The sequence below is a fragment of the Nipponia nippon genome, unplaced genomic scaffold (assembly GCF_047370975.1).
Source record: "Nipponia nippon isolate SJK-2023a ecotype South Korea unplaced genomic scaffold, ASM4737097v1 scaffold_10, whole genome shotgun sequence".
Classification (NCBI taxonomy): domain Eukaryota; kingdom Metazoa; phylum Chordata; class Aves; order Pelecaniformes; family Threskiornithidae; genus Nipponia; species Nipponia nippon.
Genome location: NW_028262291.1, coordinates 7,186,460 through 7,208,470, shown reverse-complemented (window position 1 = coordinate 7,208,470; position 22,011 = coordinate 7,186,460). Strand labels below are relative to the sequence as shown.

Genomic DNA, 22,011 nt, shown 5'->3' with positions numbered 1-22,011 from the left:
TGGGAGGCTGTGTTTATCTGAAGACTCTAGCAGGTTATTTATAAAGATTAATTTTAACGTACCTCTCTCTTTGGGAAATGAGGAGAGAGAAAGCACTGGATCAGAAAGCAGCCCAGATCAGGAGCCTACAACACACTTACACAGGCACTTTAAACCATCATAAATGCTTATCCCTGTCCCTGCTGGGTTAGCACTGGGCTGGAGCAGGTCCCTGGGCTGACCGGTTGTGTGGCCGGAGGGTGGCCCCACGGGGCTCCTGGGGACCACCACAGAGCCCCTGCCAGCGAGGAGGTGTGGGAGCACCAGGAGATGATGGATGAGCAGAAATGACGGATGGCGCTGGAGCCCTGGCAGCTCCAGGCTGGCCCACGTCAGGGAGCAGTGCTCGGGTGGAAAAGAAATAGCAATGCATCTTGCCCAGTATGGGGGAACGTGGGATGAAAGGTCCATCTGCCTGGCTATGGGGGAACACGGGATGACAGGTCCATCTTCCTGGCAAGCTGGCTTAGCCATCCCTCGGCCACCTGTGAGCGTGTCCTGCCTGGCTGGATCTGAAACCTTGATGGGGGAAGCTGTCCGCCTTCTTCTGAGTCCGTGCTTTTTGTGGGATGTTAGTCAAGATCAATGGTTAGCTAAAAATCAATCCACTAAATTCAGATGGAGGTCTAGGACCAGTTTGTCAAACAGACAGTGAGAATGTGTTTTTTGTACGCTTGTCTTTCATTTGTGTTAGTACTTGGGCTCAGCCTTTTTTCCTGAGTCTCTCGAAGCCCATCAGTACATGGAATTGACACAACGTTCACTTACTGCGAGGGTGAGGGCCTGACAAAAGCGCCGCAAACCCCAAACTGCAAAATAAACTGTTATCAGTTATGCTTCCCCAAGTCTGGTAGCTGGTGCAATTTTCTGGCAGTTAACAGGGTCTAAATTAAGAAACTAATCAGAAATAAGCGTCTAAATTATACCGGTTCTTATTTACTTTCTTTTATCTTGATACAACTTCTTAAAAGAATATTTTTAACAGATCTTTTAAACATTTCTAGTAAGAGGCAATAGACAAAATGTCATAATTTCCATATGAAGGAGTTTCTCGCAGTGCAATTCCTATCTAAAAAGCCATTTTACCCTAATATGGTACCAGAGTCTAAGTAACATATTCTGTCGCAATGACTTTTGCATCAAAACAATTTTTCTGTTTCATATCTGAGAAAAAATGTTGAATATTTAAATTCCATATCCTTTTTGATCTTAATTCCCATCACAGAAGAGCTCTTTAGGCCTCATCAATGTGCTCTAGGTGCAATAGCAGAGTATTTTTTTCACATTATGGGATCTAACCCAAATTAAGAAACCAAAGGGGAAGAAGCTATACATGCCTGGAAGGGAAAGGGATTCTGCTCGGAGCACATAGCGGGGTAAAGCATCAAACAGAAACGTAATGAAAGTCTAAAATAATGGTTTAGATGCCTTGCTGCAGAGTCGTTGCTGAAAATCTAGCACTCAGCTCTCTTCTGATTTAAATACTTTGCATTCCTGTTGACTTCAGTGGTGTTTATATTCAAATAAGGCACTATAAGGCCATATAGTACAACTGCGGGTTGCAATAAATTACAGCAGATTAAACAGGCTAACTAATGAAATACAAAGATGTGTTTAAAGCCACCGCTCCCTTGTAAGCATTTACGTTTCAGCTGTATAAACTACATGAAAAATAAACAGTGTCCAGGAAATAAATGTAGATAATGTTGTTTATGAATTTATATTCTAATGGCACGAGTCCTGAACCACCAAGAGGAGGCCCCACTAAATGTCTCGCCAAACCAGGGGCAGATGTTACTTGAGTAGTCTTTGAGTCGCATCCAACCCTAAAAATAGAGAGGCCTTGGGCATGTTGGGTAGAAGGAAAAGACAGGAGAGGAGGCAGCACTAAGGCATCGTGGGTCAGCCCATTCGTGAGATGTTGGATGGTGGGAGCAGGCTGCCGTGCTTTGGGAACACGTATTGGATGTGAGCGATTGCTTCCCTCCTGCTTGCTGTTCTGGTCAGGTGGGTTTTGTGGTGGCAGCCGTGTCCCTGCTGGCGGATGCTCCTGCCATGCCACCACCCCTTCAGAGCCACCCCATCCTTGCACAGGATGGCTTCTTCCTGGGACAGAGAAATCGATATGTTTTCCCATTTGAGAAATGGTGTAGAATTAGAGGCAAGCTATTTTAAAATATCTTAGAATTTCTATTGATTTTCTGAATCAATATTTCAGGATTTTTGAATTCCGGAGTAGCCGTACATCCGCCCCATGTTTCGTTCCCATCTCTCTGCATCTATAAATGACAGTCCAAGCACGTCACGTGCTGCAGAGAGAACTGGCTGCGCATCCAATTACTCCCGTACTGTACTTGCAAGGAGGAAAATAATATTTTTTAATAGGAGCATCACAACTACAACTATACCAGTACTAATTACTATTTAAAGCAATTCTGCAGCGCAGGTGAATTAAATAATTTCATCTGGCCAATGCAGAGAAATCAAGGCCCCTGTGCAGATCCCGCTCCCTGGGGCTGGGCTGGGCGTGAGGGTGGAAGGAAAGAGGGAGCGGGGACCGCACCCTCTTTGTTGGCAACGTGCCCCGGGGACTGGGTGGGCACATAACCTGATGGTGGCCCAAAGCTTGACTCTTTTGCCGCCGTCAGTGCTCGCACACCGCCCGGGCGCTCCTCCGCCATGGATAAACAGACGATTCGTTTTATCCGGAGAAGTCAAAACTGCCGGACTGACACATGGCTGCCTATTAATCTCCAAAGTGGAATGTAGTAACGTTTATACTCAACGTGGTTCCAGTCATTAAATTAGTGGAAGATTAAGAATCCCAAGTGTTCAATAAACAGAAAAGACAGCAAACAAATGAAATGTGTTAGTCAAGGGAAATTTTGGCTTTAATGAGACTAATCCAGTACCTGTTTCTTGAGCCACAAGTCACAGTAACTGGAGGAGGAGAACATAATGTGGTCTGGGTTTCATTTTGAGGACTCTATTTAATTTTTATTGCTGCACTGCTAATTTTAGTTTGCAATTACCAAAAATATCTACTGTTCCTCAGATACTTCTCTCTTTAACACGTTAGGTTGTTAATGTGGAAAATGTTTTGAACTCTAGAGTTACTTCTTAGGTAAAATAGCTCAATACCCTATTTAAAAAAAAGTATCTTGAGTTCATCTTTAAACACATTGGCTCATTAAAAGTATTGACGTGGCTGTGCTTTAAAGAGGGACGGAACCAAAGCACCTTAACCTCTTTGGGAAGATGAAGGCAGCGATCTAAGTGCAGCGTAAAATGCCTTAATATGAAAGTAGCACTGGGCAGGAGAGCTAGAAGAACTATTTAATGTTTACACATGCTTTTCATTCCCAAGGATCTCCGCGTACCCAAGGAGGATCCCTCCTGCCAGCTCCGGGTCGGAGCGGGGCCTCGCGGGCAGTGGGCACCCTGGCACAGCTACCGGTCCCCGGCGCCAAACGCCATCCTCCATCTCCCCTCCCTGACTGTTTGCTTTAGATCTCTTATCACCCATCACCCTCCGGGCAATATCACTGAGCGGCCGCACCTGGCGAACGGAGTGCTTGAGCTTGATGTCAGAGGAGATTTTAGTTGCTTAAATAGAAATAAACTACGAAGGAGCATTCGCAGGGCTGCAAACCTGGGGGTTGGGGGCTTGCTTATTTTTAGGACATACCCAAAATAGGCTCACCACAGTTATGCACTGAGGAGAGTTTGGTAAAGCACATACCTACTTTGACAAGGTGCCTGGCTAAGTTTATTAAACCCCTGGAATCTGATCCCTTTAAATATTAAAAATAATCCACTGTATTGCATTTAATTGAAACCCACTGAATACTTAGAGGAAAGGAGAGATGAGTCAATCCCAACACCTTTCACCCACAAGTGCACCAACAGTTTTCTGATCTTCTTTAATCATAGAGCTCCAATGGCCGGATTCGTCACAGGAGTGCATCTCTAGCCATCTAATCTTTCCCCACTCGGCTCAGGTTTCCCCATCCCGAGGAATCACACACAACCTCTTTGGGGGAGAGGGGATTGTCTTTTCCCTTCCCATGTCTGCGGCTCACTCGGAGCCTGCTTTTTTGTTGTTGTTGTTTCATGCCCTCTTTTCTGTCTGCTGCGACGGAGCCATGGCCGGGCTGTTAGCGGGGAGGTCAGGGGCGAGCGGGGAAGGGCTCGGACACTGTACGCCAGACAGCCGGTACACTGGATACTCTCAGGCACAACCCAGATACTTTGCTTTTTGCCCAGACGCCGGGTGTTTAATGCCTCCAAAACTACAGCAGTAAGGCAGAGATACTTGGGAGATGAATTCCCAGTTTTAGCCAGTGTGGAAGCATCAGGGAATGATAAACCCAACTTTTAATTTTGCTGCTGGGTTGGATTCATTCTCTCCTTTCTTTTCTCTGGTTCTCACCTTTTCGGCTGTGCTACAGTGCTCAATAGCCACCCTCCACCCAGCAGTGCCTGGTTGGCCTTGCACGGCTGCGCACTGGCCATGGGACCGAGCGGTCAGGACGAAGGGTGAATTATCCTCCCGGCTACCCCTAGCCCTTCTGCACGGGGAAGAGGGATTTCATGTCTGGTTTAGGAGTCCCGCTGTCCAAGCAGCGTGTGGACTTCATGCAAAACCCCAAAAGGGAAGCCTAGAGATTTGGATGGGGAGGAGCGTGTGTGTGTGTGTGTGTGCGTGTGTGTGTGTGTGTGTGTTCATCACTCGATCTATGTGGTAATTGTCACGTATGACTCATATTCCACCTCTGTGACAGTTGATGCCAGTAGAGACAACTACACGAGTGGTGGCAAGGAACAAACACAGAAGGGGCGTGCTCGCTGAACAAGTATGTTCATGAGCAGCTTAATAAATTTATATATAATAAACACATGCATTTCCTCGTTTGCAAAAGACTAATCTGCACCTACCACAGAGCTCTGTTATATAGAAGCAGTTCCATGCACATAAATTGTGCTGAAATCCCTGACTAGAAGGCATGGGACAAGATCCAGGGTGCAGATCCCCCCATGTGACGGAAAGCTGGCATACCTCTAGCAGACATGAGAAGAGACCAATTATTTTAATTGTTTGTTGGAGTTTTAAATTCACTTTTGCTGTAGCTGCAGGGTGACAATTCTGAGCTATTAGGTGATATTTTCTTCAGCAAAAATGTTGTGGTTTTGGTGCCTGTGATTGAAAGGGTAGGTCTCACCGCTTTATCCTCTACACATGCAGCCTACAAACTATGTCTAATGAAAGATCTTTGGGTGTGTATTCCCATCTTTGCTGTTTCACATAATACTTTCCCTGCTAAAATGAGGCTGAAAGGCCTCTCGGCAGACGTTCACTGAAGGCGAAATTATGCTCGATATTAAGAGCAAGTACCCTGTGCTATTTAAGGCACAGGGTATATTCTGGCCACCCAGCAAGCTTCTTGCAGGCCAGAACCACAGCAACTATTTGCGGGCTGGACGCAAGGTAAACCTGGAGGGTGCGAGATCCAAGTGACTCCAACCCCAGGGCATTAACACGCAACCCAGACGCCTGGGAGAGGCCGTGGCTACAGTTTGGCCAATGCCTGGGTGCAAGGGGTGGGCTGGGGAAGCGCTCGCCACCCTCCTTCTCTCTTCGTCTTGCTCAGCCACAGCCTGGCCGATTACGAAGACTTTACGTAGTTGAGCAGAATTTGGGTTTGGTCCTCGAAGATGCTGAGGGTTTTCTAGTCGCGCTGATGTTAGTGTGGAGCATCAGTGGTTCCGCTGTATGTGCTGCGATCGCTGAATCATCGGAGAGTGGCGTCACAGCCCAGTCATCTTCTTACAAATGCGATGTGCCTGCAGCCTCCAATTGTGTTTATAATCCATTGCAATTTTTAGCATTACTTGAGTTGGAAAAGTTTATTTCCATGAACTTTCCAGCCCTTTAATGTGAAAAAATAGCAAAGATAGGTAACTAGGAAACATGAATAAACATAATTAAATATAAAATGCTTGTAGTGATATAAGAACTGACCTCAGCCAATTAAAATTATTAATAGAAAAAATACTCTAGTGTCAAAACCCGAGTACATCAACAGCGTTCTCATTTGTGTAATCAGGGTTAGTTTATATTTCCTGACAACCGAGTGAGAGGTAGTCCAAATTGTAGCTTCTTGACCTTTTTCTCGTTCAAAAACAGGTCGAGATACTACGTGAATAAAATGGGGAGTGTAAAGATACATTTGTGGGGGGAGACTGAATCACCAGTTATGTATTGACTAACTATGGACCTTTTAAGAATGTTACTCTTTTCAAATATTGACTTTTTTATTGCTTCTCTTACAATGGCAATGGGGGAATTTAAGAGCCCCACAAACTACTTTATCATATAATTAGTTTATCAGTAAATTTGGACCTTGTACATCAATCACTATAATGCATAACCTCCACCGAGACAGAAACCAGATGTGCGTGCTTCTGCTTTCTTCTTTATAGTATCTACAGCATCATTAGTGCCTATGCTACAGTTTAAATTGAATTCAGCAAAAAGCAATGGTCTTACCCCCCTGCAAGCAGTCTGATATTGCTGCAGGAATAAATCAACATTACGTTGATTGACAGCTCGGCCTCTTTCTTACTCCTTCCCTGTCGCTGTACAGAAAAGAGTGAAGTGTAATTTGTGTATGCAAAAAAGAATTTTAACTAGTTAGGTATAGGAAAAAGATACTCAGTTTCAAGGTGAATGCTGTAAGGCGGGCATCCACCTGGGAATCCATGGGAACCATCAGGACATCTGATGATTGCATCCTACGTATCCCACAAATTTTGAAGGCGAGGGTGTATGTACGTCTTGTGGACAAAGGAGTGGAGCTCTGACCAGGGCAGCGTCTCCATGTGATGACTATCGGTTTCTTCACAAACTGATACCTTGTGGGCCCAATCTTTTGGGGCTCATTCATACAAAATTCTCCTTGAAGTCAGAGTCTGATTGAAGAATAAGGAGCCCGGCTTGTATGTGTATTAAAAATCCAAACAGATCATTATTTACACTATTTTTTCATTTTCCCAGTAATCAAGCACTGGCTGGTAAAAATCCCCAAAGGGCTGATTATACCGGCTAGATACAGCAGCTCTCTGATCACACCTCTTCCGCGGGAAAACCTCTATACTGGGGCAAAAGGCAGAGTGTTTGCAGCGGAGCAAAATGGGAATTTCGGCGCACGGTTGCCTGGAACTGATGGTTCTCACGTTCTTAGCAGAGCCGAGCTGAAAGCGCGTACCACAGAGCGAGGACTTGTCAGGCGGTCTGTAACACGCTTCCTTTCCAAAATTAAAAAACTTATTCTGATTGCAAGCAGACTTTTTCAGAATATGTGCCTTCTCCTTCGCTCCTGAGAAGAAGCCAGCAGATGCTTCAGTGTCTCTAAAGCATGATACTCGCTGCTGCTCATCTGCATGTCTAGTGTACCAGGAGAGGAGTCCTTCCTCCAGGAATAACATGTGTGTAATGTATTACGTTACAGCTAATTAAAGTAGCCTCTGCTGCTGCTGTTACACTTGACTGATAGATCATCCAAATATTTGCAGGCATCATCTTATGAACACAGAATATTAAAACTGTGCTGTCTTCTCACTGTGCAAAAAGGCCGCTGAAAACGTGTTGCCCTGGTGAAATCAGGCAGCCACACCAATGCTGTCGTACCTGGAAAGCTGAATGGCACCGTGGAGAGAAGTCCAAAACTGTAAAATAAAAGGCACACGTTAGCTTAGCAAGTTCCAGTTACGATCCCCATGTCTGAAATCGCACTCAAACATCCACCTGGCAGTGTCGCTGAGAGATACAAGGTTATACCGGTATATTAGAGTGGGAAAAGAAATGTCTGATGTATTCCTAATGGCAGAATTTGAATATTCCAGGAACAGCCAAGCAGGACTCGGCCTGAAGAGCTACCTTTATTAGTGACTACGCATCAGGCAGCAAGAGCTGGGCGTGATTCCTCGGGCCCAGGCTGTTAGCAAGGACTTTGAAAAACCATCTCCTTTCTTGTAAGTTGAGTAGATTTGGACTGGAAATCACTGGGACAAAAGAGGTGGAACTGTCTTCACAGCTCAGTGACGCTTTTAGTTCAAACATGCGAAACCAAACCCCCAAGTGCAAGAAGGATGGTAATGTGGTGCTGGAACACAATTTTTAAAGAAGTTCTTAAAGCTGCAAAGGATATTAACCACCAGGATTGTTTCCCTTAATATATATTAAAAGCTGTTTTATATGGAAGGCCTTAGGTGTACTCAAATTTCAAACGCCTGGGATATTTTATTACTTTACTGATCTAATAAATGCAGGTGTTTCATAGCAAAAGCACACAGGCAATCAGACTGTCTGAAGGCAGCAATGAGTTGCACACATTTCTGCTAGTATAAATAAACATCCACGAGCGCGCTGAAGCGGACGGGCCTTTGGCGTTAATTGCAATTAGATGGCAGTCAGGCTTTGAGGTGTAGAAAGATGCTTGTTTTAACCGATTCATAAAAGAGATGGGGTATCTTCTTCTGAAAATCGACCGCCTCCAGTTTTACCAGTGAGGGGACAGGGAGGGCGGAGGCGAGGCCAGGACGGCCTGTGCCAGGCTGGGGGCAAAGCGGGCACCTCTGCCACGCTGGCTCTCGCCGCGGGACGTGGACGTGGACGTGGCGCAAGGCGCCCGCCGCTGTGCCCCACCGGCACACGCGTCCGCTCCCGCTCGCCGCAGCCAGCCCGGCCGGGGAGCGTGCCATCTCTCTGTCTTTACCAAGATCAAATGGAGCTACTCAATCAGGGGATGCCATTATTGCCTCCACCATGCAATTTCCACTATCAATAATTTACTGTATTTGCTGCACGGGCAGAAGGGGGAAAAGGCAAGACAGATTTTTGACGGGAGGGAAGGAGAACCCAGCCCGCGGGCGCCGGGCAGAGCCGAGCGGGGCCTTTCGCCCGGGGTCCCGCGGGCACCGCGGCCGCCCCCGGCTTCTCCGGCGAGCGGCGGCGGGACGGGCGGCCCCGGCGGTCGGGCCCGGTCCCCGGCCCGGTCCCCGGCCGGGCAGAGCCGCCTCCGGGCCGCCTGGATTGAGCACCCGCGCCCGCTGCGCGCCTCCAGAAAGTCACCGGTGTAACGTTACCTGGGGCGCTCATTAATAAGCAATGCCTGCTATTATCTTGATTGCATTCTTAATAGGCAAACTACGGAGAGGTCAGCGCGGGAGCGATATTTAAATGGATCGGGCTTGCTTAATACCCGGCGGAGTAAACCAATATCCCGCGGCGGGCGGGCGGACCGATCCCCCCCCCCCGCCCGCCCCGCTCCCCGCCCGGCCCGGCCCCTCCGCGCCCTGCCCGCCGCTCGGGGGGCGCCGGGGGAGCGGGGGCCGGGCCGGGCGGGCGGGGCGGGGGCGGCGGCGGCGGGGCCAGGGAGGCGGCGCGGAGGCTTTAAGCGGGGCAGCGCGGGGCGGCGCGGTGCCTGCGGCCGCCGCAGCCGCTGGCCGGAGGCGCCCGGGCGGGGGACGAAGCCGCTCCGCGGGGAGGCGGCGGGGCCGGGCCGGGCCGGGCCGGGCCGGGAGGCTCCCGTTGGGCGGCGGGGGTGTGGGATCCGGCTCCGCTGCCCTCCCGCCCCTCATAAAGCTTTGATGAGACACTTGAGCCGCCGCCCGTGTTGCCGGGGCGGCGGGAGGCGGCCGGTGGGACTGGGCGCCCGGGAGAGGATGTGACTTCCCGGAGGGGACCCGGACAGGCTTTGTGTGGACGAGGAGGTACGCGGCGCCCCGCCGGGAAACTTGAGGGCCCGGGGGCGGGCGGGCGCGGGCCGGTGCGGGGCGCCCGGGGAGCGGGAAGGGCGGCGGCGGGGCGGGGAGGGGGGGGCCGGGGCAGCCCCGCGCCCCTTTGTTCCCGCACCTGTCGGCCCGGCCGGCGCCCGGCGGGGCGGGCGGCCCGGCGGGGCTGTTGCGGGGCCCGGCCCCGCCGCGGCGGGGGCAGCGGCGCCCTCCCGCCGGCCTGAGGGGAGCGCGGGGCCGGCCGAGGCGGGGCCGGGCGCGGGGCGCGCTGCCCGCGTGGCGGCGCCCTGCGCGGGGCGCGGCCGTTGGGCGGCGCCCCCTGGCGGCGGGCGCGCGGCGGGGCGGCGGCCCCGGGCCCTCGCTCCCCTCGGCGGCGGCGGCGGCGGCGGCGTCCCGGGGCCGGGGCGGGCGGGGAGACCCCGCCGCGGGGCGGGCGGGCCGCGGCGGCCGCCAGGGCAGCGGTGGGCGGGGAGGGACGGGGCCGGGCGGGCGCCGCCCCGGCGCTGGCGGGCGAGGTGCCGTCAGGGAGGGGAGCGATGCACTTGTCGGAGCGCAGCCGTCGCCGGAATGTGAAGCACGCCGGGCGCCCTCACCGGGATTCCGGTGCCGTGGGGGCTTTGTCCTCCGCCTCTCCCGCCGGCCGCCGGGCGTGGGGAGCCCGCCGTGCGCGGCGGGGAGGGCGGGAAGGCGGCGCGGAGAGGGAGCCGAGCGGCTGCGGGTCCGCGCCCGCGCCCGGCGGTGCGCGGGGAGGCGGAGCGGCGGGGGCCGGTCCTGCCCTGCTTCGGCTTCCCACCGGGGCGGACAGCGCCTTCCCTCCAGCCAGAGAGGAGCTGGCGTTAGACGGTAAATTGGGTTGGCGGAGGTTTAATTAATACTTCGGAAGCCTTGCGCTATCCCACTGATTTTTATCTTTTTTTTTCTTGTATAGGATTAAAAGCATAAGGTGTTACAACTGTGGGCCGCGCTGGCTTTGCTTGTTTTTTTTTAAGAGCTGCTGTTGGTATCTTGGTTTGTACGTTACGGTTAAAACATGAACTTTTCCGTTCAGTTTATTGTAGTTTGCTGTTCTGAGGTTATGACTATTGTGAGATCAATAGTCATTACTTATTTATGTTTCTAGTAACACAGTGCTAATGAATGCAAAGAGTCTATCCTGGCGATACATTTTTCTTCAGCGACTATTTCTGTAATCTTTAATTCATGGTGTGATAAGTACATAAAATGAATTTCCTTGGTCGTCTTTAGATCCGAGCAAAGGGCCGGGCAGCGAGCCGCCTGCTTGCGGACAGGAGCGGCTTTCGCGTCGCTAAGTTTGAGCGGCTGTTGGGCAGCAGAAGTGAAGGGTTTGCTCTGTGCGTGGTCCCGAGCGAGAAGTCGTCATATCGTCCTGCTCGGTTGCGTCAGGTAGTGCCTTGGCGCGAGTCCATGGCTCTGCTTGCAGAGCAGGAGCGCTGCCTGCGAGCGCTTGGGTGAAGACTTGACCGCAGTGATGGCCCAGAGTAGGTCTAGGTACGGAAGAACGTAAACAGAGGGGACACTCTTGGCTCTCTCCGAGCTGTGAATCCCGTGGTTTGGCACACGAGAGGAGGTGGCAGCTGTCAGGGGGATGCTACAGCTCCCTGCGTGCGGAGCGGCAGGGCACTGGCTGTGTAAACAAACCCGGGGCGAGGGGACGGGAGAAGGCAAACTGCGACGTTCTCCTGCCTGCTCTGGGAGCAGCAGGACGGAGTGCTCTCCCTCACCGGGGTCTCAGGGCAAAGCAACGGCTCCATTTCAACTCTAAAATACCTTGAAGGAGCTGGTAGACATTTCAGCTATTTACTTAATGTAACTAGATGCAGGAGCCTTTCTGCAGGGCTCTGTAACTCTCAACAATTTTCTGCTGTAGTACTACCACTTAATGTTCAGCTTCACTGAACCTCGGCTGGGAAAACCCATTTGTAAGCAGCGTGCCTTCTGTTCATGTCACCAGTGCTCTCTGCTTTCCGGAGCTGCAAGGTAGATCCTGTCGTTATATGGCTACGAAATCAGGGTAAACCAGGTCACAAGCATCAAGAACACTTTATCTGAATAATCCAGGTATAACAGTGGAGGAAAATGGGAAAGGACTTTTATCGTGGAGGGAGTAAGGCTAACTGAAAAATGTTTAATTTCAAGCAGTGTGCTTTTAAACACGAAGGCATTATGTTGTAGTGTACTGCTCTGGGAGTACTACAATATGCTGGAATACTACGAAACGTAGTGCACAGATGCAAAGGATTTTAAAGACTCATTAAAATGTGAAAGAATGTAGTGGAAAATAAGGATCTGGGCTTTTGCCTGAAAGCTCTGCATACAGTGACAGTGCTGAGCTGAAAGTAGCTGCAGTTAAGAGTCCTTGCAGTACCTGTAGCACTTTCTGCAACTGTTAGTCTGCTGTCACAGTGAGGAGAACACAAGAAGCTGCATGTTTAGCTCAGATAATTGTTCTCTGCTGGGTGCAAGTATAAAAGCAGGTCACAGAAGCTCGTAGTAGGAGTGGGAGACCCTCTCATCCCTCTATGGGTAAGCCTGCATGAAGATGAGGAACAATTCACTCTGAGTGAATTGTGTAATAAGTGCGGCCCCATTAAAAAAAAAAAAATCCCATATCTGCCTTCCTGGTTTATATAAAAGGCTAAAATGTTGTTCTAAGAATGTGCCCCATGCCTACGCTAGAAATCTCACGTTAGGCATTGTGTGAACTGGTGGAGGCTCCACTAGAACAGGATATATGCTTTTAATAGGTTAATTACCAACTTGCCTTGACCTGTTTTCAAGCATATGTTGCGCGCACTTCGTTCCTCCTAAATAGCTAAAACGCTGCTTAATTAGGAAGCTCTCAATCATTTCTTAGATCACTTCATACACTGGCATTCTTGGTAACACTTAGCTGTGAAAAGCTTTAAAACGAAGCTTTTAAAAGCACTGAAGCTAAGCTATTTTTGCGTATTGCCAAAATGAAGTGGTAACTCAATAACCTCCTGTCTTCAGTTCCAGCTGGGAAGGTGCCGTGCGTAACAACTCTTTTGTTCCCTGCAGTACACCGTGAGGAAGCAGTACAGGTGTGTACTGAGCAAACTGCCTGATGCACAAGCTGGGATGGGGCTGGTAGGCTGTGCCTGCTGTCTGGCAGCTCACCAATCTTACTGGTTCCCTTCTTTATCCGTACCTATTATTCAGTCTTATCTTTGACTGTAAGTTGTTTGGGGCTGAGATCGTCTTGCCTGTCATCTATTCTTGGGACCTGACAAGGACTCCTCAGCGCTTTTCTAATACAAACAATAAATAACAGATTTTGCTACGCAGTGCATACTGGCAACTCTGCTATGGTGCCTTAAACTTATGTGTTATCAACATAAATCCTCATGCTGCTTGATTTGGAAACACTAGAATATACAATAACAGAAGAATAAAATGCTTTAGTTTTGGAGATACACGGGTGAGTTAACAGGGTAGCCATCATACTGTGGCCTACGTCCTCTGAGGATACAATCGTATGTTGGCCGTGTTGCTCACAATTCCAGGCTCTGAGCAGTCCGATGTGGAACGCTGGTTGCAGGAGCTGTTCATGAAGAACAGGACAGCCACATGCATAAAGGGTAGGTTATCCGTAGGGTCAGGCTTATATTTTCCTCCTTTGCAACATTCAGGATGTAATTATCGGGCAACTGTAGGCCAGTGGAGTTCAACTGCTACACCCAACAGTAACAGTCAGCATGGAACAGTCTGAAATACTGAAGATGCTGTGGACTTGACTGAGTAGGCAACAGTTTTACCAAAAAAAAAAAAAAGCCAGCCTCGTCTCAGGCACATTTTCTGCCCTTTATGAACAGAGGATTGGCTGGGATGATGCTGATTTGACGTGATTGTAATCCTTCAGTAACACCGATACTAGTGGTAGCAGAACGTCCCATTACAGCATAATTTAGGCATCACAAATGGCTACAGCTGTCTGAAGATGAGTCCCATGGACAACCAGAAGAAGCAAAAGGAAACTTCATTTAGTGAATTTTCATGCCCTGGTGACAGCTGCCATAAGGCTGTAGCAGTTGTATACTTTCCTCGGTAAGAATATTGTGTCTTTCAGAGAACTCATTTTCTGAAACCAGTTAATTAGGACAGTTATTTCTGGCCATGGCATTTGTAGAGAACAGAAGGCACGATTGTTCTTATGTTTGTTTCTCTGAGTCCTTTGATCGACCAGAATCTCTCAATGCTTTACGCTATAAAATACCTCAATGCTTCGGCAGTTCGTTTCTTTTCTTGCCTACTTGGTTAGGAAAATGCAGAAATCCTTGTGACTCAGCTTCAGACTACTATAAATTATGAAGAAATGGGGGAGGGGGTCACATTTCAAATTAGGAAAGGCAATTCTAGGAGGATGGGAGGAATACTGGTTGCTAAATTTGAGATAAGCATCTCTTGGTATCTCAAAATCTGAGCAGCTACCGCCACCTAGAGATGCACGAACCACACACGCTGCTATGGCTGGCTCTTGCAAGCGAAGCTGGGCAATTAAAATGAGCGAGGCTGCTGATCCCAGTCATTCCTACTGGCAGCTGTAAGTTTAGTGTATGCATGCGGGCTTTTGTTAACCCTGTAACTGAGGTGGTACCTGTGAATCCTGTTCCAGCGGTGCAGGTAACTAATCTTCATACAGTCTTCCTCGTGTGGCTCAAATAGGTAAACAAGAAGGATCACTTCCAGTAAATCATTTGCTGACTGAACTTTAGACTACACCTAAAGAAGTATTTGCAAGTCAAATTTATACTGGCTTGTTACAGCTGTCGGTGAGACTTGATAGTGCGTTCAAAGCTTGCACCAAAGAAGTGCAATGTAGAACCAGTCCCTTAAGGATCTGAGTTGGTTTGGGGGGAGAGGGGGGTTTCTTCCCCCACCCCATCATTGAAGTCTACTTGGCAGGGGGTGTCCTTTAGCAGATATTTGGTGGAATAGAAAAAAATCCTCATTTTCTTAATGTATCAACTCAGCAGCCTTTAGCTTGGTTTCACTAGATCCAGGGTTTTCCCAATTTCAAAATTAAGTATCAAAGTTAAACTGGGTATGTGGGTATTTGTTGCTGCCTAACAACACAGAATACACTTTTTATAACTGCCCCTTGGTTCTTAGGATCTAGTTTCCTGGTTTGATTTGAGCTCACAACTTCTGATTTCGATGTTTTGTACATCAGTCTTTGGCTGTAGCAGGTTCTTCCTCTGCATTTGGGGGAGAAGAATAAGCACTGTTCCCTATTTAATTTGTGAGGAACTGCTTATAAAGAGAGACAATGTGCCTTTTTTACCCACTGAACTCATAATCTCATGTGCAATTATTTCTGTTTGACTCTTACAGACACAGTATGTTTTGGGGGCTTTTATATTAACTGCTAGCTGATGGCTATCAAATGCCTGGTGGAATTAGAAAGCCAACACAACTGAACCTCAGTGGGAGTTGAGAACTTCCAGGTCTCAGAGCCTCGAAAAAGCAAGCTGCTAGTTGGTGGCATGTACTGCATATCTTTCCAAGTGATGGTTTTGATAATTTCTTAAGATACTTGAAATCTGTCAGTGTAAAGTATATCGGGATAAGTGCTTAGTGTATCGCTTCTGAGGGAACAGAGTTTTCCTGGGAGAAACTGAGGAGCTGTGACACAGGGGCATTTGCCGTTCAAGTCGGGAGGCAACTGCGGACTGTTTATACCATACGAGGGTGTATGAGGAGAGAGCCATTGTACCAAACTAGTGTTTGAAAAACTACCCTTGCCTTAGGTGGAGTTCCACATCCAGCCTCTGCCTCTCCAGTACAAGTAGGCTTGTAGTCCTTTGCATGCATGTAGCATAGCAGGAGGAGTCTGGAAAAAGATGGAACTAGGCGAAGTCTCGAGCAAAATGCTGTTATATGCTCTTTAGTAACTCAGCATGCAAAAGACTTGGAGCATGTTGCTGCAGTTAAGGCTGTAACAACAAGAACAGGACTAGATTCTCTCCGCTCCCTCCCCCAATCCTGTAGTACCTATCTTATAAAAGAGAGTTAAGCATAATCTTGTGCCAATTCTAGCACATGTTATGCCTTATCTAATGTGATCAAAACACTGCTTTCTTTAAACCTAACAGCTTCTGGAGAAATGCAGCTTTGTCTAGATCAAGGAATTAAAGGTTGTGATCTCTGGATTCCTTAGTCTGTTATGCCATTTACTTTCTAAGCTTGGTGCAATGTTTAGTATCCATATGGTTTAGTTTACCCTTCTTTACGCTGGCCGTGGCGCTCTCAATGAGTGCTCAGTACTTGATATACTGAGATGAAAAGAAATGAAATCTAAACTTTATTCAAGGGTTGGATTAGTAAGTAAACCAACCTCCCCTTAGTTATAGCTGTCACTGTACTACAGAAGTGTATGGGCACTGTTGGGATGAGCGACAGGACTTGTTTTGCGGTATTTCTAGATAATTGTGCCTGCTGGCTGCCTGCATTAAGACTTGGATCTTCGCTTGCTATTTACATTCCTTTTGAGTTGATAATCCAGTTTGACTGAGCCGTAAATGCCAAGAGAGAAATGCTATTTGATAGAATTTGTACTGAAAGCCAGTGTGAGTCCAAGGGGGAAGCAAAGCCACTAACAAGTTCAAGCTGGCAAGGGTAACTTAACCAGCACCCGTGCCAGGAAACTGTGGTGAAGTACAAATTTGCTGCTGAACATCATGACTGCCCTTTATCTTTTTAATGGGTTGAACCAAAACTGGAAATAAACACATCTGAAGTTCTCCATTTTTGCTTTTCCAGATATAAACATCACAGTTTATGTCAATGTCATGATTTTTTTTTTTGTTGGCAGCTAATGTCCTGCAGACTGGTGAAGGATTGTTTTTATTTTATGGGGGGCAAAAAAGGATGTTTCATGTCTCATTACAACAGCAGGGTACTTACTGGTATGGCGTCTGCAGGTTGCTGCCAATGAAATGGTGCAAAGAGAGGATAAGCAGGTGCTTTTTTAAATCTCACAGAAATACAAATTTTGTGTAATGACAAGCAAAAGAAAGTCTGAAAATGAGTTTTCCCCTTAAAAGCTAATGATTCGTACCTGAATTTAAAACAAAGAACAACGCTGCCTTCCTTGGAAGACTAATGATTAATTTCTGCTGCCCCCTGTGTGAAACTTTTCTGTCATTGAAACTGCAAAAGTAGCAGAAGCATTAATGATGAGCAGGGATGTTGCAAAAGGAAAGTGAGTCAAAAAAAACAAACAACAAAAAACCAACAGCAAAAAAACCCCAACAACCTCATCAGAAATAAGATTTAAGAAACTACTTAGAGGTCTAAATCTCCAAAGAAGTCTACCTCTGAGGCTGACAAACCTAAATGCAACATCTTGAATTCCTTAATCCGCAAGCATGGAGTCATATCACCTGGTTCTTAATCAGTTTTGTTCAACATAGATATTGTTGTACATTTTTTTTTTCCTTGCTCTGATTCCTGTAACTGCTATGAAAATTATAGAATCATAGAATGCTTTTGGATGGAAGGGACCTTTAAAGGTCATCTAGTCCATCCCCCTTGCAATTGGCAGGGACATCAACAACTAGATCAGGTTGCTCAGAGCCCCATTCAGCCTGGCCTTGAATGTTTCCAAGGATGGGGCATCTACAACCTCTCTGGGCGGTAACCCGTTCCAGTGTTTCACTGCCCTCATCATTGTAAAAAATTTCTTCCTTATATCCAGTCTGAATCTATCCTCTTTTAGTTTAAAACCATTACCCCTTATCTTATCGCTACTGGCCCTGCTACAAAGTCTGTCCCCATCTTTCTTATAAGCCTCCTTTAAGTACTGAAAGGCTGCAATAAGGTTTCCCCGCAGCCTTCTCTTCTCCAGGCTGAACAGCCCCAGCTCTTTCAGCCTTTCCTCATAAAAGAGGTGCTCCATCATCCCTTTGATAATTTTTGTGGCCCTCCTCTGGACCCTCTCCAACAGGTCTACGTCCTTCTTGTACTGAGGACCACAGAGCTGGATGCAGTACTCCAGGTGGGGTCTCACCAGAGCAGAGTAGAGGGGCAGAATCACCTCTCTCGACCTGCTGGCCACACTTCTTTTGATGCAGCCCAGGATACGGTTGGCCATTGCTGCCTCATGTCCTATCATCTGTCAGTTCCCCCAAGTCCTTCTTGGCAGGGCTGCACACAATCCCTTCATCCTCCAGCCTGTACTGATACCAGGGATTACCCCGACCCAAGTGCAGGACCCTGTACTTGTCCTTGTTGAACCTCATGAGGTTCACACAGGCCCATTTCTCCAGCCTGTCCAGATCCCTCTGGATGGCATCCCGTCCTTCAGGTGTGTCGACTGCACCACTCCGCTTGGTGTCATCTGCAAACTTGCTGAGGGTGCACTCGATCCTGCTGTCTGTGTCACTGATGAAGATATTGAACAGCACTGGCCCCAGAATGGACCCCTGAGGGACACCACTCGCAACTGTTCTCCATCTGGACACTGAGCCATTGACCATTACCCTTTGGATGCGACCATCCAGCCAATTCCTTATCCACCGAACAGTCCATCCATCAAATCTATATATTTCCAATTTAGAGAGAAGGATATTGTGGGGGACTGTGTCAAAGGCCTTACAGAAGTCCAGATAGATGACATCCGTAGCTCTTCCCTCATCCACTGATGTAGTTACTCCATCATAGAAGGCCACTAGGTTGGTCAGGCAGGACTTCCCCTTGGTGAAGCTGTGCTGATTGTCCCGAATCACTTCCCTGTCCTCCATGTGCCTTAGCATAGATTCCAGGAGGATCTGTTCCATGATCTCCAGGCACAGAGGTGAGGCTGACAGATCGGTAGTTCCCAGGGTCCTCCTTTTTACCCTTTTTAAAAATGGCTGCAATATTTCCCTTTTTCCAGTCCCCAGGGACTTTGCTTGACTGCCATGACTTTTCAAGTATCATGGTGAGTGGCTTAGCAACTACATCAGCCAATTCCCTCAGGACTGTGGGATGCATCTCATTGGGACCCATAGACTTATATACGTTCAGGTTCCTCAGGTGGTCACAAACCTGATTTTCTCTTGCAGTGGGAGGACCTCTGTCCTCCCGATCCCCATCAAGTGGCCCGTTGACTTGGGAGGTGTGAGGAGAGAAATTGCCAGTGAAGACTGAGGCAAAAAAGTTGTTGAGTACCTCAGCCTTCTCCTCGTCTGTTGTTATAAGCTTGCCACTACTGCTCATCAGAGGGGGTACGCTTTCCTTAACCTCCCTTTTCTGGTTAATGTACCTGTAGAAGCCCTTACTACTTTTCGCATCCCTCACCAGGTTCAGCTCCAGCCGAGCCTTGGCCTTCCTGATCCCATCCTTACACAACTGGGCAGCGTCCCTGTACTCTTCCCAAGATACCAGTCCCTTCTTCCACTGCCTGTGCAATCTCTTTTTGGCCTTTAGTTTGACCCCCAGGTCGTGGCTCAGCCATGCCTGCCTCTTCCCTTCCTTGCCTGAATTCCTGCACCTGGGGATCGAGAGCTTTTGTGCCCTATGCAAAGCATCCTTGAAGACCTGCCAGCTCTGTTCTGCTCCCTTGTCCCTGAGAGCCATTTCCCAGGGAGTCCTGTTGATTAACTCCTTGAAGAGCTGGAAGTTTGCTTTCCTAAAATTCAGGGTTCTGACTAAACTCTTCACCCGACCCTTACCTCTCTAGACTGTGAACTCAAGAATCTTATGCTTGGAAATACCAGAAATCATTTCCCCTGCCTCTAGCTAATGGAAGGACAGGTATGCAATGAGAGCTAGAAAACACAATAAATAACTTTCATGTCTACTCTAAATTAAACACTTTGGAGCAAGTCTTCAGTTGGTAAGGACCACAAGACCTGTTAGTATTCAAGTTGTACTCACTAGAAAATGACTGCAGGGGAACTGCTCATACTCTCCGTATCTTGTAGTTAGTCATGTTCAGGCATACTTCAAAACATGACTCGTAGTTTTGTTGAGGACAGTCCTGAGCCATTTGTATTTTTAACAAAAAGATACATCTGTGGAGATGCATTGGAAAAAAAAAAAAAAAAAGATGACTAGAACTCAGTCATCTTTTTTCCTTTCATTGTTTCGATGGGGATGGTGCTGCTACCCTGGCTTCATCCCCTGTAAGGGCTCAGCACCCATGTTATGAGTAGGCATAGCCTTGCTCTTCTCCATTTTATACACGTTAAGGCTGACCTTTGGTCCCTGGCAAGCTGCCTGGTTTGCATTTATAGGGCTGGTGAATACCTACTTGTGCAGTAGTAGTGCTCCATGGGAATAGGTCTTTCCTGACTTTTGTAGCAAATTTGCTGTGGGTAAAAGCAGCCTCTGGATGAGATGGGAAGTTGTGTTGCATTTCAAATCCAACCTCTTAGAGCTTTTAATGGTGAAGAATGGTTCTATTTTAACACTAGTTTTGCTTTTCTTATTGTTCTTTGTTATATAATGGTTGAGCCCACAAATTAGAAGCATGAGGCTAAAAGCTGAAGAATGAAGGAAGAAACAGAAAGCCATATGGCAATAGCAGGAGGTCCTGCCACCCCACCTTAGGCTCATGACAACATGCCCTACATTTAACCTACAGTCAGAAACTAATTAACGACACAGATGGAAGTGAGCTAGCATATGTATTCAAAATAATACCCCTAAGGTTTTAATCAGCTGCCCTGCCTCTTTCTGGGTTAGACATCTAAGTTACCATAGAGAGATTTGCAAAATATGTGAACGATACATATGGTTAAGGCAGCTTTGTGTAGTGGCTGAAGCGAGGGATTGGGAGCGGGGGCTCCCCTCTTCTCCTCTGGTTCAGCAGCGACTTGCTGTGCAGTCCAGGGTGAGTTGCTTAAACGTCTTTATGGGCTTCAGCCTACCCAGAAGGAAAATAGGATTTCTGATGCTGTTTCTCCTCACCTACGGATGTTGAGATTCAGTGGTTGCAAAGCACTTTGGAAGCTTTGATAGTGTGTCCTCCAAGAAATGTTGTGCAAGTGGAGAGTCACAGCGGCATAAGTACCAGGTCTCTCTGCTCTTGCAACTTCTAAGTGTTTTTTTTCCTCTCTAGAACTACTAATTAGCTCTGATAAGGCAGCTCTGCTTTTGATTTTGAATAGGATGGTGACTTCTAGATAATGTATCATGTTGTGTGGAGATTTGAGAGAGGGAGAACACTTAGCTGTTTTCAACAGACTAATTGGGTAATTCAATGTTTCTTGCTTTAACTTTCTCTTTCCTCCGCCCACCCCCAGCTAGCTGAAGAGAGGCTCTCTTTCCCTCCAGGGCAGTAGGATCTGCTTATGTAAAGGGACAGGTATTGAAGTTTTTCTAGAGAAGTGTTTATTTAATGACCAAAGTCCCATATATAAACCTTCCCTTTGGAGCTTAAGGGCTCTTAGAGTGCGAACAGGACGCTGGCAGCAAAGCCACTTTCTTCAACGGGGATGTCTGCGCATGAAACAAGACACCCAAGCGCCGAGCGGAGGAAAGTCAGGTGGTGTTGGGCTGGATTTTGCATACTTCTGTTTATAGGCATGTCTGGGCTATTTATGTGCTTATATCGGTGGGGGAAGGGAGGAGCTAGTCTGCACACCTAGAAAGCTTTTTTTTTTCCTTCCTCTTTACAGTTGTAAGTATTACCAAATATGCATGTATCCCTCAGGAGTCCTGAGTGTGAGGACTGTTTTGCTGAAACCTGTCATGTTTTGTTCTGATACAGCTATTAGCTATAGCTTAGGTGTTGGCCCCATCTGATTTTTATGACCACATAAGTACTGGGCCACCTTCAGAGCTGGTATAAATCCATGAACAGAGCACTATGGATTTACACCAGGCGGTGACTGTGTACACCAGAATGGGGTCTGCTGGAACATACTGCTTCAATGAACCTCAGCGGTTTTTGTGGAAATAATTTCCCATGATCCCACAATCTGTAGTTCTATCTGGTGGCAAGTATGAAAAGTCAGGAACCAGGTAAACTGCATTTTTAATTGGGGAGGGGGAGGACCCAATGTCCATGTAATTCACAGGAATCACAGTGTAATACTGTGAAAGAAAGTACACCATTGTATGACTAGGAGAAGGCAGGAGCCTGATAAATTAATTGTTTCTGCAAGGCTGCAAGTTTTTCTTTATGTTCCATTAAACGTTTGTACCTTG

General features: G+C 47.8%; 1 protein-coding gene across 4 annotated transcripts in view; it reads left to right on the top strand.

Annotated features, from left to right (window-relative positions):
* BDNF (brain derived neurotrophic factor) overlaps positions 1-22,011 on the top strand; it is a 44,934-nt gene that overhangs the window by 10,610 nt on the left and 12,313 nt on the right. The window contains exon 1 of one of the 4 annotated variants that reach the window (XM_087743514.1): positions 9,607-9,813. The exons of the other annotated variants lie outside the window; for them this stretch is intronic. The gene's annotated coding sequence lies outside the window, so the exon portion shown is untranslated. Of the gene's footprint in view, positions 1-9,606; positions 9,814-22,011 lie in introns of those variants that run through there. 4 annotated transcript variants of the gene reach the window in all.